Below are 14,956 nucleotides of genomic sequence, written 5' to 3' on the forward strand. Positions count from 1 at the left end.
CAGTACAGGATGTGTATCATTTGATTAGTGTCTTCATGAGTAATACTTCAAGAATCTATCCTGTCATTTCACTAATACCTTAAACCAAAACTCTTTTTTAAGGAATCCACTTTAAGGTTTAGCCCAGTTACACTTTCAGGGAAAAGGAAGAGACAAAGCAAAGAAATTCAACACACATCAAAAAGGAATCAGTGAGCACATCCCATGTGATAATGGGATCTCCTCCTACACATGCCATGGTACAGATAGGGAGGTTATGCCACAGCAGGTATCAGAATAGGAAGTTTGCTACTACTGCAGCTCACAACCTAAGGAAAATTCACATTTTCAGTCACAATCAGATGAGCTTTGCTAACATTTTCAGTAGCACCCTCCTGAATTCCTTCACTCTCAGAAACAGGTACATTTGGTCCCAAGCCAAACTACTGAACTTAGCTACAGTAATTCTGTTGCTGTCAGTGAAGTCCATTAAAAAAATGAAAAGATCACAGTAAAAAAAAAAAAAAAAAAGGAAAAGTAAAAAAGAAACCAGAGAAAGAGAGAGTGGAAAGGAAAAACAAGAGAAAAAAAAAAAACAAACCAGACATTTATAAGTTTGGGCATGATACAACACCTATAAATCCAAAATTAGCAGGAGATCAGTAGGAGTATCATTAGTCAAATTCTGGCCTCATGAACCATCTTAAAAATGTCACAGAATAATTCACACTTCAACTGGTGATTTAAATAGAAACCTGCATCAACATCCAAATGAACAGGCCCGCAAGAAATCACTCCCTGGGATTCTGTGTCAGATGAATCATCCACATGCCTGAGACTGTCCAACTGGCCAGTGAGTCTGGATTCAAAACTACAGTCAACTATCTACACTTTATAAAGGTATAAAATGTGTTCACTTGTTGTCAGCTACTCTGTTGCTTGGAAGGAAACTTTGTTTTTATGTTAATGCTTGACTCAGTGCTATAGTTGCTAATTAAGACAGTTTAGAGCTAATGCCTTAAAATTACTCTTAATTTTTGCTGACATGACACACAGAACTTTACTTCAAACATGCAGTGTACTGCTGGGTTACATGACTGAGGGTGTCCACCAAAGCTGCTGAGTGGGTCTGGGAGCTGCTTAGCCACAACTGGAGTGGGGATTTTAGAGAAGAGGACCCCTGGAGATGTCTCACCCATTGACTGCAGTGTGGGGGCAAGGTCCACTTTCCAAACTCAACACAGAAGACTTTACGGATCAAAATCATACTAAACCTGGAAGCTCACATTTCTTCCTTTATACTTGTTGGTGAACTAGAGTCCCTGTAACTTTTGCCCACATTTTCCATTGCAGGAACGTGAACATTGCTTTTTTTCCTTGAAATTTCATCTTCTGCCGCCTCATTGTAAAGTCCCAATACTATGTAGATGACCTGAACTTAAATACTTTAAACCTCTGCATCAGCATTTACTGAGACACTGAAGAGAGATACCTAAATAAATATGCTTAGCACTAGGACTTACTGTTCTTATACCACCAGACATGTGCTTCATACATGTTTGAAAGTAGGAGGGTGTGGATACTTGTTATCTGCAGTACAACACAGGAATGTTTTTCATGTAAGTCATTGCTAAAGCCCTCATAACTGTCTTGGTAAACTTGTGCTTGTGTGAGGCTGTTATTATTAGGTTACTGTAGGGTAATTATAATTATTGGAGGTCCTTAAATGGACCTAACAGCATATAGTGAAATAAATACTAGAAATTAAGGCAATTGAAAGGGAGGTCAAGGGTGTAAATCCTTGGTAGCTACTGCTATCATGAATAGTCAAAGGGAAAAACTTCAGGAGTACCCATCCAAACATCTCTCTGGAGAATACCAATCTATGTAAGTGACTGAGACCTGCAAGAAAAGTATGTTTTCTGCAAGCAGATGATTCCATGAAGAAAACAGAATTACTGCACAGCCAGTAAAACCATAAGGAGCCAAGTCATCATTCAGCTTAATACTCATGGTTCTGAGTTCCCAATTCACAAATGCAGTTAGCATCTGAATTCCAGGTTCCTGGTTTTGGGGTTTTATTTGTTTGTTGTGAATGTCATTCAATGCATTTGAAATATTCAAGAGACCCTGAGAAAAGCACAGTTCATTGAAACAATGCTGAAAGCAACATGGGGAGAGGTATGCAGAAACCTGAGACAGGTACACAGAAAGCTGGCTACCTCTCACTACGTACCTACCTCGGTACCTCTCAGAGTTTCACAGCATAGAACAACTGTAATCCTAGAAAATATGTTTCAGCAAAGATACGGCCAACAAGACCATAGCATTTTGATTAATGCATTTGAGATATTGTAAATAAATATAAAGAGAGCCTTGGATGGATGCCAGTTAGGTGAATACCAGTTACAAACTCCTGCTGTCATCCGACTTCTTTTTTACTGCAGTGTTCCTGTATAAGCTGCCCATTTTATTTCCCATTGACATCATACTACTTGGATAGAAATTTTTAGAAATGTCGTTTCCATAAATTTGGGGGTTTTTAATTTCCAAAGCAGTTAATCTATCAGTAAATCCATTAGCAGTAAATCTATTTTCAGCTTGCTTCTTTTTAACAGAGTCTACAGTGCCAGGATCAGGAGCTCCCATCTCTTTCTGACCTTCAGGTCTCCGTATCACCTGACTAACTTCTCTTTGGTGGAAAATGGGTGGGAGACTTGGAAGAGATTTTTGGCAGAACTCACATCAGCCTACATCTGTTTTGCAGCTGTTGCAACTAAGACAAGAAAAACTTCCCAACAACCTTAGCTTTCTTCCACTGGTTGTGTCTTATGCCAAATGGTAGGTGTAGAGGCAGAGAACAAAGCCTAGAAGGATCTAAGTTATCCTACTTCTCTCTCAAAAGGCACATGTAAAATACATACAGATGGTATAAGCCACTTCATGAAAAATACAGCAATCTATATTGCCTGCCTTACACCTTCCAAGGCAAATTCTCTCACACTCTTAAATGTAGACTACATGCACGTATTAGTACCTTACCAGTCTCTCTTTTGAAAACTTTTGTTCTTTGGATGTCAAGTAATGTGGCAGCCAAACCTTGCTTTAAGGGATGCAGGCTATGCCTCTTTCTCAGAACTGTTTTTAGCAATTTTCAAAAATTCCAGGCAGCATCTATATTACCTCCTGTCAGCAAATGCTTGTTAGTAACTGAGGTAAGAAGGTACCATTTTGGAAAGGCGTTCACATTTATAACAATTCATTCCACAGACTGTTTGGAGGCTTTAATTTTTCCTGACTTCAAATAAAGCTCAATTTTTTTAGAATCAAAATCATCAGTAATCACACTGTTCCCCACCCTCAAAAGTTACTTCTACTTTACTCTAAGGATTTGCTATTAAACCCAACATTTGTATTGTCCTGTCAGTTTGTATTTCATTCTGTCTACATCATCATGAGATGAAGCATAGCAAGAACACAGAATGTAACTCCTATGTGTAGATTACAAAAAGTGGTCACTTTTATATGTTTGCTTTTCATGGGTGCCTAGGAAAAAAGGGACTGCTCACAGAATAGGGAAAACAGATTGGTCAGAAGACCCAACAAAGATCTGCTGCTGACTGGGTAGGCTCAGGGTTGAAGGCAAAATGTGTGAGAAGCACCCGCCCTTTTTTCATGAATTAGTTCAAAAGCTGACAGACCTTTGTTCCCAAGGTGGAAATGAACTTTCTGTTAATACCTACAATGTAAGATCCCAGACAAGAACTTTAAAAAGTCTCAGATTGGTAGTACTCTATTAACAGTTTCAGATGGCTTTTAGTGCCTGAATGAGAGTAGTGACAAAAATCACTAACAATTTTTGACAAAAAGGTCATTGAGATTTCATCCCATGAACTGTTACTCAACACTCATGTTTTCAACTGTGACTTCCATCTTTAAATACTTATCCTCAGAAAGCCCCTACCATGAACAACCCATTTCTGAACTTACTTCCCTGAAAATTTATAGTGAAGTTGGACAGAATATTATTTATAGAATCATAGATTTATATATACCTTCCTACAAATGATGTCCAAGTGTTTGCAAACAGCAACCACTACCTGGTTATTTACTTCAAAATGAAGCAGTCTCCACAAACTAGCCATTGTGAAAAGCTTGTTATTGTACTAGTTTAATGTTGTATGAAAGAGCACTGCTTTAAAGCTCGGTTTCTCCATATTTGTTTAAATCACGAGCATGTAAATAAAATACAACAATCATACATATTTCAAAGATAAATGTCCATTTTTTCCCCTTCAATATGTCATCAATTTCAATTTAGGAAAAAACACAATAGTATCAGGACAATGATCTAGCAGAATATCATTACTCTGAAATACAAATATGAAGAAAATCAGCATGTTTATGCTCTTACAGTTGCAAAGGGCTATTATGAAGGAGAGGACAACTTGATTTTTTCAATGGTCAGAAGTACATACTGGTATACAGCTGAATTCCCTAATCATTTTTTTTCTGGTTCTTTAAAGTTAATTATATTTTCTGACAAAACAAAGTAGTTCACTGAGACATAAGCAAGGACCTGGCATAAAGGTATCCATATGGTTCCTATTGATTTGCCAGCAACTACATGTGAGAACAAGACTGACCCAGAAATAGTCACTTTCAAACTTTTTTTGGATTTAATAGAGAATATTACACAGTTTTTCCAGGCCATTTTTTTCTATTTTCATTTTAAAGTTGCTCATAATTCATCTCTAAAGTTATCCTGTGTCCAAAACATTGCTCACTGCTTTGCAGGATCCTAATTTAAATCCCTACTCACTACTTTTTAGTTTAATATTTGATGCAAAAAAAATTAGTTAAATCCAGGGCTATACAAACTACATAGCTTTGCTTACTTTGCTGCACTTACTCATATTTACAGCAGCTAAGACTACCAAATGCTACAGATTCAATTAATCTATTTTTGTTTCATAATTTTCCTTCTCTCTAAAGTCATTTAAATACTATTCCTAGAAATTTTTGCTCAGTTAAAAGTACCATTCCAAGTAACTGAACATGTTCTGTCCAAGTGCCTCTTTTGAGAATGTCATTGAAGTATTTCTGGAGCTGCAATTCACTATATTTATTTAGAGATCCATTCTGAAAACTGGAACAAACAGCTTCATCATTTCTATAATCACAATTCTGCATGTGCAAATGGGCAAATCCGCATAGTAGCACAACATCAAAATTACATGAATCCTTCTTTTCGTTCTAATGAAAGCAAACTTTTGTTTGTTTACTGAGCCTGTGACAATTTACAATTTGGAACAGCCTCATACCCACTCTCCAAAAAACACGAACTGGCAGAGTATTCTCTGTGGGTATTCTGAAACACATTATATACCGTCCTAAAACAGTACATACTACTTGTTGCCGCACACTTTTTTTGTTCTTAATGCCTCCTGAAAGTACAAGGCCAGGCACAATACTTCAGTATTGGGAACACTGATTCATAACAGTGATATTTTGAAGATACATATCCTGAAAAAGATTTGTTTCTGCAAGGTCATCTGCTTGACCAAACTACATAGCGTGTCCGTGTCACTTCCAAACCACGCAAATACGGAAGACAACATTTGAATTCTCTCATGAATAATGGCACTAGATAGTAGAGCTTCTTGTGAAAGATGCTATTCTTGGTCCCACGTTGTGCAATTGCAGCTCACGTTATTAAGAAGACTTAAAGACACTTTAGGAAACACCTGAAAATTTGTCTAAAAAGTAAACAAAAAGTTTCCCTTAAAGAAGCATCAAGGGCTGCGCTTTAGCAAGACTTTCTCCGGTGGGACTTCCAATTCTCACTTGGAGTGGAGGTACATCTTTTACTTTCAGCATCAAATACTACACACATGGTGACTATCTGCCAATTTACAGAAGCATTTTTATAATCTGCTGTCATGTAGAAGAGTTCCATTAGATGAAGGCGAGAGCTGCCAGCCTCATCTCCCCACCGATTAGAGGCGAGTCCTCCTGAATAAGAGTTAAACTACAAAATGAAACCAAAAATTTTCCATGTAGAAGGCTCTCAGAACAAAGACATCCAAGTGGTGAAAACGGTCGTTGAGATAGAAGCTTTCTTTTTTTTTTTGAGTCTCACCTCCTAGACATCTCCTACAGAGGCTCTTTCCTACCATAAGGAAGCAGAATAAAAGTGAAGAGCAACCAAACCCAGACCAAACACTGAGTTCCTCCATTGTCATCATCGGTCTGATGAAAGCCATTCCCTGGACAGCAGCTGTAATGGAACTCCAAGGAGGCATTAAAATATTCCTTTTGGCCTTATTGTATGGAAATACTTAGGAAAATAGATTTTTTTCTGCAAAGATCATACATGAAAGATCTAAAGCATTACAAACTGTAGGGAAGAGAAAAAAAGCACGACACAGCACTCACTGAGATAATCACTGCTCAACAAGTCTTATCTCTCTAAACTGATGGATTGTAGTTTTCATTTGAGCTTTGTGAAGCAGGATGACCCTGGCCCTGCCAAAAATACTAGAGCAGCCAACAGAGGCAGTGTTGTGGGACTCAAGGTTTCACAAAAGGCCATATTTAATTCATTTCTGAAAAAAAGAAAAACCCTAAAATACTTTAGTAATAAAGAATGCACTCTGGAAGTTTTAACTCTTTTGACCAGTGAGCTTTTTGACAAAGTGCTTTCTTGTAAGTATGTACTGATCTGCCACTCTGTCATAGTTAAAATATGGTTGAGGTTGCTCCACTTTATATGACATAGAATACTAAACATCTAGCTTAAGATACTGCCAGCAAAAATAGAATGAGGCTAGGGAATGGAAAAATACGTTGCCACGACTTGCTGCTAAGATGTAAAGAGAAATTATACATATCCTGCATGTGCTACCTAAAATTTAAATATAATGAAAATAGGGTTTGGGGTTTTTTTCCTTTGTAAAGCCAGACTATCACTATTAATATTAAGAACATATGTCAACCAATGCATTTTAGAAACTGTTTTTCTGTATTTTTTCTGTATTATTTTCTGGCCATTAGTTTTATGTCTTTTCAGATTTACATTTAAATTCAAGTCTCTTGCATTTAAAGAAGCTGTGTATTCCTACCACAAGACTAGTGATGTCTGCTTTGCAAAAAGCAGTCAGCTCTTGCTAATAATTCTATTGCTTAGAAATTTCAGACCTTGTGGACTTTATTGTTTTAGTCTGTGAGTAAATGATGTGTTACAAACTTGGTTACCCCATGTAAACATCTCAGTTACTTAAGTTTCAGATATCACTACAATGAATCTTCATTGTGAATTTCCAAGTATCCTTCTAATAACCAATTGTGTTTTATCCATAGGCAAATGGACTTCAGTTTTTTTCACATATAATCAGTCACCTTACCCCAAGTTTTCAGAAAGCAAGAAGCAATTTCCAGACTTCCCCAAGTGTACAGCCTCATGTTCTTTCTTCCTTATCTGATGTGCTAATAATAGACAGTGTGATTACTCCCCCTCCTCCCACGAAAGACGTTGCATTAAAAAAAAAAGTAAAAGCCAGAATCTATGGCAATTCTTGTAGGTCTTGTAACAGACCACGTAATTGTGCTACAATTTGTACCTTCACTAGAGCAAATGGCCTAGAAAAAAGCATGCCATTTGGCCAGTTTCAAAGAATAGCCCAAGTTCTTCCCCAAATCAGAGTGGGCAAGCTCAAGAATTGCAGTGGAATTCTCAGTCCCAAGGGTGTCAGACCCAATTTCGATCCCTTTATAAGTCCCAATTTACTTTATATATGATCATAAGAAGTCTTGATTTTATTAAAGAAAAGTATTTTCTTAGGCTCCTATGCATATATTTTCTCAAAATATACACACAGAACTTACAGTCAAAATCTTGCTGACTTCTAAGTTTGCTTTTTAAGAAAAAAATTTATTGCAAATGCATGAGCTCCTGTCTGAACAAAAAAATAAATAGTTTGCACATAAGCCAAAGAATCCAGGATTTTAGTTTTCCATACTAAGCAATAAAAGTTGAAACAGTTATAGAAGTTTAATGCAGTGGAGTTTCCTTAGGGCTCCATATTGCCTTACTCACTCATCTTTCCAAAGCAGGTCTTCAGGATACAGTTACACAAAGAAATATATAAATTGGTACCAACAATTCTACTTTAACTCTTTCTAAGAATTATTTTGCTGCTACAGGAAACAGGAAGCCATTTTGCACTAGTATTTTTCAGTGTCATTCTTCCATGTATGTTACACAGGGTGGGTTTTTTTTCCCATTCATCATGGCACAGATTTCTTTGGAACTCCTTAATGATGTAGTGAAAAATTTATACACGTTGAGCACGCGACAGAAAAAAACAGTGTCTGGAGAAATTCTAACATCCAATATTTCTGCTTAATCCCATGTTAGTGTGGCTTTTATGCCTTTTTTTTAAAATTTTTTCTTTTTTCTTTTTTCTTCCCAGTCTCAAATGTTTTTACTCTTTCAAAAACATGTCCTTTGGAACCATGCAGAACTTCAGGATCATAAATCACCTTCCATTTCACAGTCCTGATGAGTGTCGCAGACCTCACAAGTGATTTCTCGTGGTCATTCCCTGCCTTGGTGGCTGCCTGTGTAGGACATGGCTCAGCTAGTGTGGCATTACAGCTTTCAGTGTGAGGCACAAATGTAATCCCTCTCTGGGTCTTTAAGAAGTATCATAGATTTCTGTGCAAATACATATGCCTGCATATGTCTTAGTGACGTGTTTTGTAAATCTTATTATCCCTCAGAAAGCATTAAAATGAAGCCAACAGGACCAGCTGTGCTCATAACATACCTTAGTAGATACCCAGACTGTTTTTAAGGAAAGAAAAAATACACACACACACACACACACACACTCCTACCAAGCAAGGTTGTTTTTTTGGGTGTATCCTACTATTTCATTCACAGTTTACTTTACAACATTGTGCTGAAGTATAACACGATCTATAAAAATGGAAAAACAGTGGAAACTGCTTTCCCACATGCAATTAAATGGAATTACCTGTCTTTCAGGGGAAACCAAAATAAAAAGGGTTATAAAATAAATTTTTTCAGATGCTTAAACTATTTATACCTTTGGCTTTAAGGCCAATGGTGAAAGTTTAATTTTTCACTTAAAGCTATTACTGTCTGTTATTATTAGATAGAAAACCTTCTGATGACTACTCTAGAAGTCCTATCAGCTGGTTTTGACTTACAAGTTCTCCTACTCAGCAGCAAGCCACATTTTCCTTTTTTTGTGTGTTTTCTCAAATGATTATCATAAATGGCAGAATCCATTAAAAACACCCAAAGGATTTGTCATGTTTGAAGTTAACACAATTTCCTTTTTCAAACCATAATACAATCATTAAAGGATAGAAAAATGCTCACATAGTTAAACAGAAAACCCAAAATAGTTATCTAAATAGCATATTGAGTAAAGGAATTAAGTCTGTAAAACAAATAAAATCTAACATTGCAAGTTTAATTTTTTTGCTAACTCTATTTTACTACTAATTTTACAGTCCAGGGGAAGCTTTTGTTTTATTTTTTTCTTGATTACTAATGATCAAACTTGTTGTATAGTTAAAGTCTGTGACTCATAATGGAAAGCTTTGGCAGGGGGCAACAAAAAAACCCCTTCAACTAAGATTTGAGCAAAAAGCAGAACACAATTGTTTGGAGTGCTTCCTATTAAGATTACAGTGAAAGAAAGTAAGAGGTGAGGTCACTTCAACTACTGATTCAAGTATAGCTTTTGAGTTGGCAAACTTTTGTGCCATGTTTTTCCTCTTGTACTATCCTTTTCTATGTATGATAGAGAGAATAAAGTTAAAGTAACTAAGAGGTCTAAACCTCTTTTAAAACTCTACAATGGTCTGCTACTTCCAAAATACTTGATATTCCTTATATAGCCTTAATTTCTAACTTGGAGAAAGAAAGTACAGTGATAAGAGCCTGATTCTGCAAACATGTCAGTGTGTACAGAAAGCTCAGGTCTCAAGTGAGCACTTTGAGAACACATAAATATAGAAAAAAAGAAAAGAATCCCCCAGGCTCCAAGAGCATCCAATAATTAAACCACAAGTCCACAGCATGATAGTCAAGTCAGAAGGTCATTTTGTCCCCAGCTTCATTTCCAACTCCTTTTCACTAATGGAAAGACTTTCTGTGATCACTGAACTAATACAAAAGTAGAAACAATTATTTTCCCAAATAAGAGAGGCCATTTGGCACACAAATGTTAAATAATATGGTCTGACTCTTCCATCATTCACCTCACACAGCTTGCTGTGCATAAACTGGAGAAGAAAGACCTTCCTAGTAAAGTAATGTGCCAGTAAAATAGCCTGACAGTGCATGTCAAAGCATAGTAAATCCTATATATGTTTTACAATCCCAGACAGTATTTCTTTTACTCTTTTTAAACAAAGCTCATTTTAAATACCTACCACAATTGGGATAAGAAAATTAAGAAACATTCCTTACAATGGAAGATACAAGTCAGGTAAATGCAAATTTTTTCTCAGTCCTGAAAGTTTTAACCCCAAAAACAAATAAAAATGTTATTTAATTACTTTGTAAAACATCCCACATCAGTCACCACTTTTTCTATTGTGATCTGTTGTCAACTCCAGTAATGGCTGGCAGGCAGGAGGTAAATCATCAACCTGCCTTTTTGACTGAAATTTTTTAACTTCACCTTTTAAGAAATTAAAATTACTGTTGTGTTTCTTTGCTCTTCTTCCCATCACTAAAATCTAGGGTTGGATGCTCTGCAGTAAGAACAGATGCAATACTTGAGATTATCAGGTAGCAGAAATAGGGGAAAAAAGAGCAATAAAATTATTAGCATACCTACTGGAGGATGTGTAGGAGTGTACTCTTAAAAGCAGAGACTTGGAGCAACAATGAAATGCCAGGGTATGTACCAGTGACCACAATTCCAGAGCTGGGACTTGAAAAACAAGGAATGCTGCATATGCCAGTGTTAATGGAGTAAAGAGGGGAAAGTAGAAAGCCCCACCTCTGAACCTCAAAAAAACCCCTCCTGAACTCTGGTCTGGCAACTCTGAAAAAAGCTTATGTGGAAGCTCTGAAAAGGCACAAACTCAGGAGGTATATTAAGAAATGGAATAAAGATCTGCAGCATTCCAACAAAATGAGTTATCGCAGCTAGACACGAGCTCTGGGACATTACTCTTTTCAGTATAAAACTTGATTCCATCTAATTTTAAACTACTCAGCCACTGAGTTTCCGCCCAATTAAATAAGATGATTGGACACTATACTATTTTTAGTATCAAGGGCATCTTATTTTAAAATTGCACAGCTTTGAAAAAAACCTTAAAGCCAAGAATCAGAGCTTTTCCTAATCCTTTTACCCATTGATAGCCACCCCGAATACAGGCCTCTCACATCCCTGCTCAGTTTCTGGAGGCAAAGGGGATCAAGGGGGTGTTTGCTTGGCATAACCATCCCTGCAGTATACTCTTTCTATTGATATAAAACAAAACTCAAACCATCTGACCTCAATTGTCTGTTGTGTGACAAAGTGCCAAGAGGCAGATGAACGACTGAACCACCTAGTTCACTCTCTTACCTGCTCTTTTGCTGAGAGCTCCTTAGCAAGTCAGTACTTTTAGGATTCATCTGCTTGTTGCCTGGTGATTTAAAATGTCCAACTAGCATGACTTGCATCTCCCCTCCTTTCTGCTGTCCCTCGTGACTCCAGTCAGCAGAACAAATGTCACTAAGATCTGGATCTATGGGAGATGCTGGACTGAGCATGCTCCGGTACAGCACGGCCCTATAAAAGTGGCACTTGCTGAATAACTGCACTGGGTTGTTTTACATTGTTGCAATGTTTTCCAGGGGATTTATAGGCATCTGGGGCACTGAAAACATGAAGCAATAGCTTCTCTCACAGATGTAAACATGAGTTTGAGTAAATAGTTAATTTATGCTGGTGTTAGAGCATTTGGCAGATGTTCCTAGTCATAAACAAGCTTTCTCCATCTTTCAAAACAAAACCAAAAACTGGATAATGACTTGCTTTATCATCCAAAGCCCCAGGTTGCTCCTTGGGCAAAATTGGACCCAGTTCATTTCACAAATCTAAGACGAAATTCAAAAGGAAAGGAGGTTAAAACATTGGTCTGTCAGGGTTATGACTGTGCTGAACTTGTATAAAAGATAAGAGGGCATAATATGCTGGATTTTCTTATGTTTTTATGCAAGACTGCCCTGTTCCCATTAAACAGCAAAGACAGCTACTGTTTAACTGAAGAAACTGATGGAAAATCCTCATTACTATACAAACAGTGGTTTAGACATAAAAAGTGTTTAGTTTATGCATCTGTGCATTTAGCTGAACACTAAGCTTTTTCTAAACACAATTTGGTGCCTTCCTATTCCCATATATTTTCACTTTCTTTTTGAAAGCAGGAAATCTGTGTCTTCTCATGTCTCAAAATGCAAACAAACAACAAAAAAAGATTTTTTTATCACATATTTTACCTAGTCTACCAGAGTATCACAGCTCATTGCCCCTAGAGTTGTAATTTTCCTTTAAAGTCTTTTGTTTTGTTGTTGGGTTTTTTTAAGCTTATTTCTAAGGGAGAATTTGTTCTACCATTACCATAAAAGACCTCCTTGGTTACATCACCACCTTACTCAATTTTGAGATTTTGACTGATTGCTTATTTGGTGTTCTGTCATTCAGCTGCTCATCCAGATACAAAGATGGAGAAACAAATCTCATAGTCATGCAATTACAACTAAATTTCCTCATTTTACCTCCCTTAGCTTTTAAGGCACATCAATAAAAATGTGTACATCAACCATATTTTTCAGTTATGGCTTACATTCCTGCTTCCACAAATTTCACCTCTTTCAAGCTGATCCAGTCCCCATGAAAAATGTCAACACCAACAACTTTCTCATTTCACTAATGTTCATTGTATCAGCTCTTCAAGCCCTTACAATAAAAAGTTACAGTAACTGTAAGTTAATCTTCATTTTTCTCCACAAAAATCAGAAAATGTTGGTAAAACAAGGCTGACAACATCAAAAAAAACCACTGGTCTTTCCTTCTTGGATTGCATCAATGGTGACTAGGTAAGAATTTCAGGTTAACCACCCTCTTTCAATATCAGTGAGCATTAATTTACCCATATGTTAACACACAAGTCAAACAGAATTATTTATGCAGGTGGTGCCCTGATTGTCTGTAGGACCTGCCCTGCAAAGCTACTGAGTAGATCTGCACTCCCTTTTGTGTATGCTTTTTAATCAATTAAGAATTAATTCTGAATTGTTTTTATTCTATTTGATTAAATTAGCACTGGATGATAATAGGACCCCTTTTCAGACAGTTTGCTATTACTTGAAATTGTTCATCATTAGTTCTCAGGACAAGGGACACTATAAGGACACTAATGCATGATACTACTAAGCCTTAAATGAAAAGGGATAAAAAAATACTTTTTTATAATACTACTTGGAAAAGATTACAATTTAATCAAAGACTGAAGAATACCTGACTTAGCTAGGAAGGTTAGTTTCCTAGCTATGAGGACATTTGTTTGGTTCAAAAACTGCACAAAGAGGCCAGAAACAACTTCTTTGATTGAAGGCATGTATTCCCAAATAGAAAGAGACAGATAAATTTCCAAATATATTATTTTTTAGTAGTAGTGTAGTAGTTGCTTAAGGGGCTTAAAGGGCCTCTTCATTATACCAGACACTGCTACTAACAAATGAAAGTCCACACTGCGAGGAGTGGACAAATCATTTATCATGTGCTGCACCTCATGTCCTCATGGCATTGACAAAGAAGTGAAAATGTTGACCACGGTATTCCAGCTATCATCCTCATGGATATCATCCCAGAGCAGGTTTTCAGGAAAGCCTGAGAGAATACATCACATCTGTGACATCCTTCAACTTAATCTGCCTACTGACCTTACTGAAAGAAACAGTTCCAATCTTGAACAAGACTTCTGATCCTTAGTTGAGCAAGATGCATCAATCACTGTCCTGATTTGTGTAACTACATATTGGTTTGCATATCCATAGAATCACATGAAATTCTCATTTTAAGTGAAAGGAAGGGCAAGGAGTCAGACTGTGTATGATCTAGTCAAAGGTAGGCAGACAGAGCACAGGATGAAGTTCAGGTTACATCCTGCTGAGGTACAACTGCAGAAGCAGCAGCAACACAGTTGGTTTCTCTGTGTCAAAATGGTCTTGCATGGTGCAATCCTGAAATTCCTTAGAGTATGCTTATGAGCAAAAAAAAGAATAATTTATCTTGAAGGCTGTGGGAAATTAAAGAATCATAGGAAAAGGTCAAACTATGCTGTATTCTCAGAATTCTGTTCAGCAAAAGGCTTAGGAAATCCTGGGGCAGATGAAGAGATCCTTACACATGGAAATCTGACCTAAAACTTCAGAACTCTATCTAGGAAGCAGGAATACAAGCCACAATCAACCAAAAATGGTTTCATAGTGGAAGCAATTTATGAAATTACAGAAGTGTGATTGCAAATGCAAGATAACCATTTATGAATAAGAGAGCTATGAAAATGAGACATTTATTCTTTAGGCAACTCATACATCAAGTTACCCAGGGGTAAAATCACTTATCAGTATTTAGAATTTCATCTTCCTAAGCATATTTTAAAAACAGTCATTTTCAAACTCCCTTTGCACACAAGGAGATCTTTAGGGGAAGCAAGATAATTTTTTAAACTTGGTAAAAGAACACACATAGTGTATGAAAGTCATTAGCTCAAATCCAGTTCTGAAAACCTGTTTACAAATCACAATCCCCTGGAGCACTCATGCAGGATATGAACACTAAGTTGTTTCACAACTCTCAGCAAAGTGTGTGTGAAAAAAAAAGAAGTGGTAGAAAGCACTCAGAAAAGTACACTGCCTTTCATAACCATT

At 36.8% G+C, this 14,956-nt stretch overlaps 1 protein-coding gene across 1 annotated transcript in view; it reads right to left on the minus strand.

Moving 5' to 3' along the window:
* The window catches only part of MEOX2 (mesenchyme homeobox 2), a 53,123-nt gene that overhangs the window by 14,099 nt on the left and 24,068 nt on the right, over positions 1–14,956 (minus strand). The window lies entirely within an intron of this gene.

The sequence above is a fragment of the Heliangelus exortis genome, chromosome 2 (assembly GCF_036169615.1).
Source record: "Heliangelus exortis chromosome 2, bHelExo1.hap1, whole genome shotgun sequence".
NCBI classification, from domain to species: Eukaryota; Metazoa; Chordata; class Aves; order Apodiformes; family Trochilidae; genus Heliangelus; species Heliangelus exortis.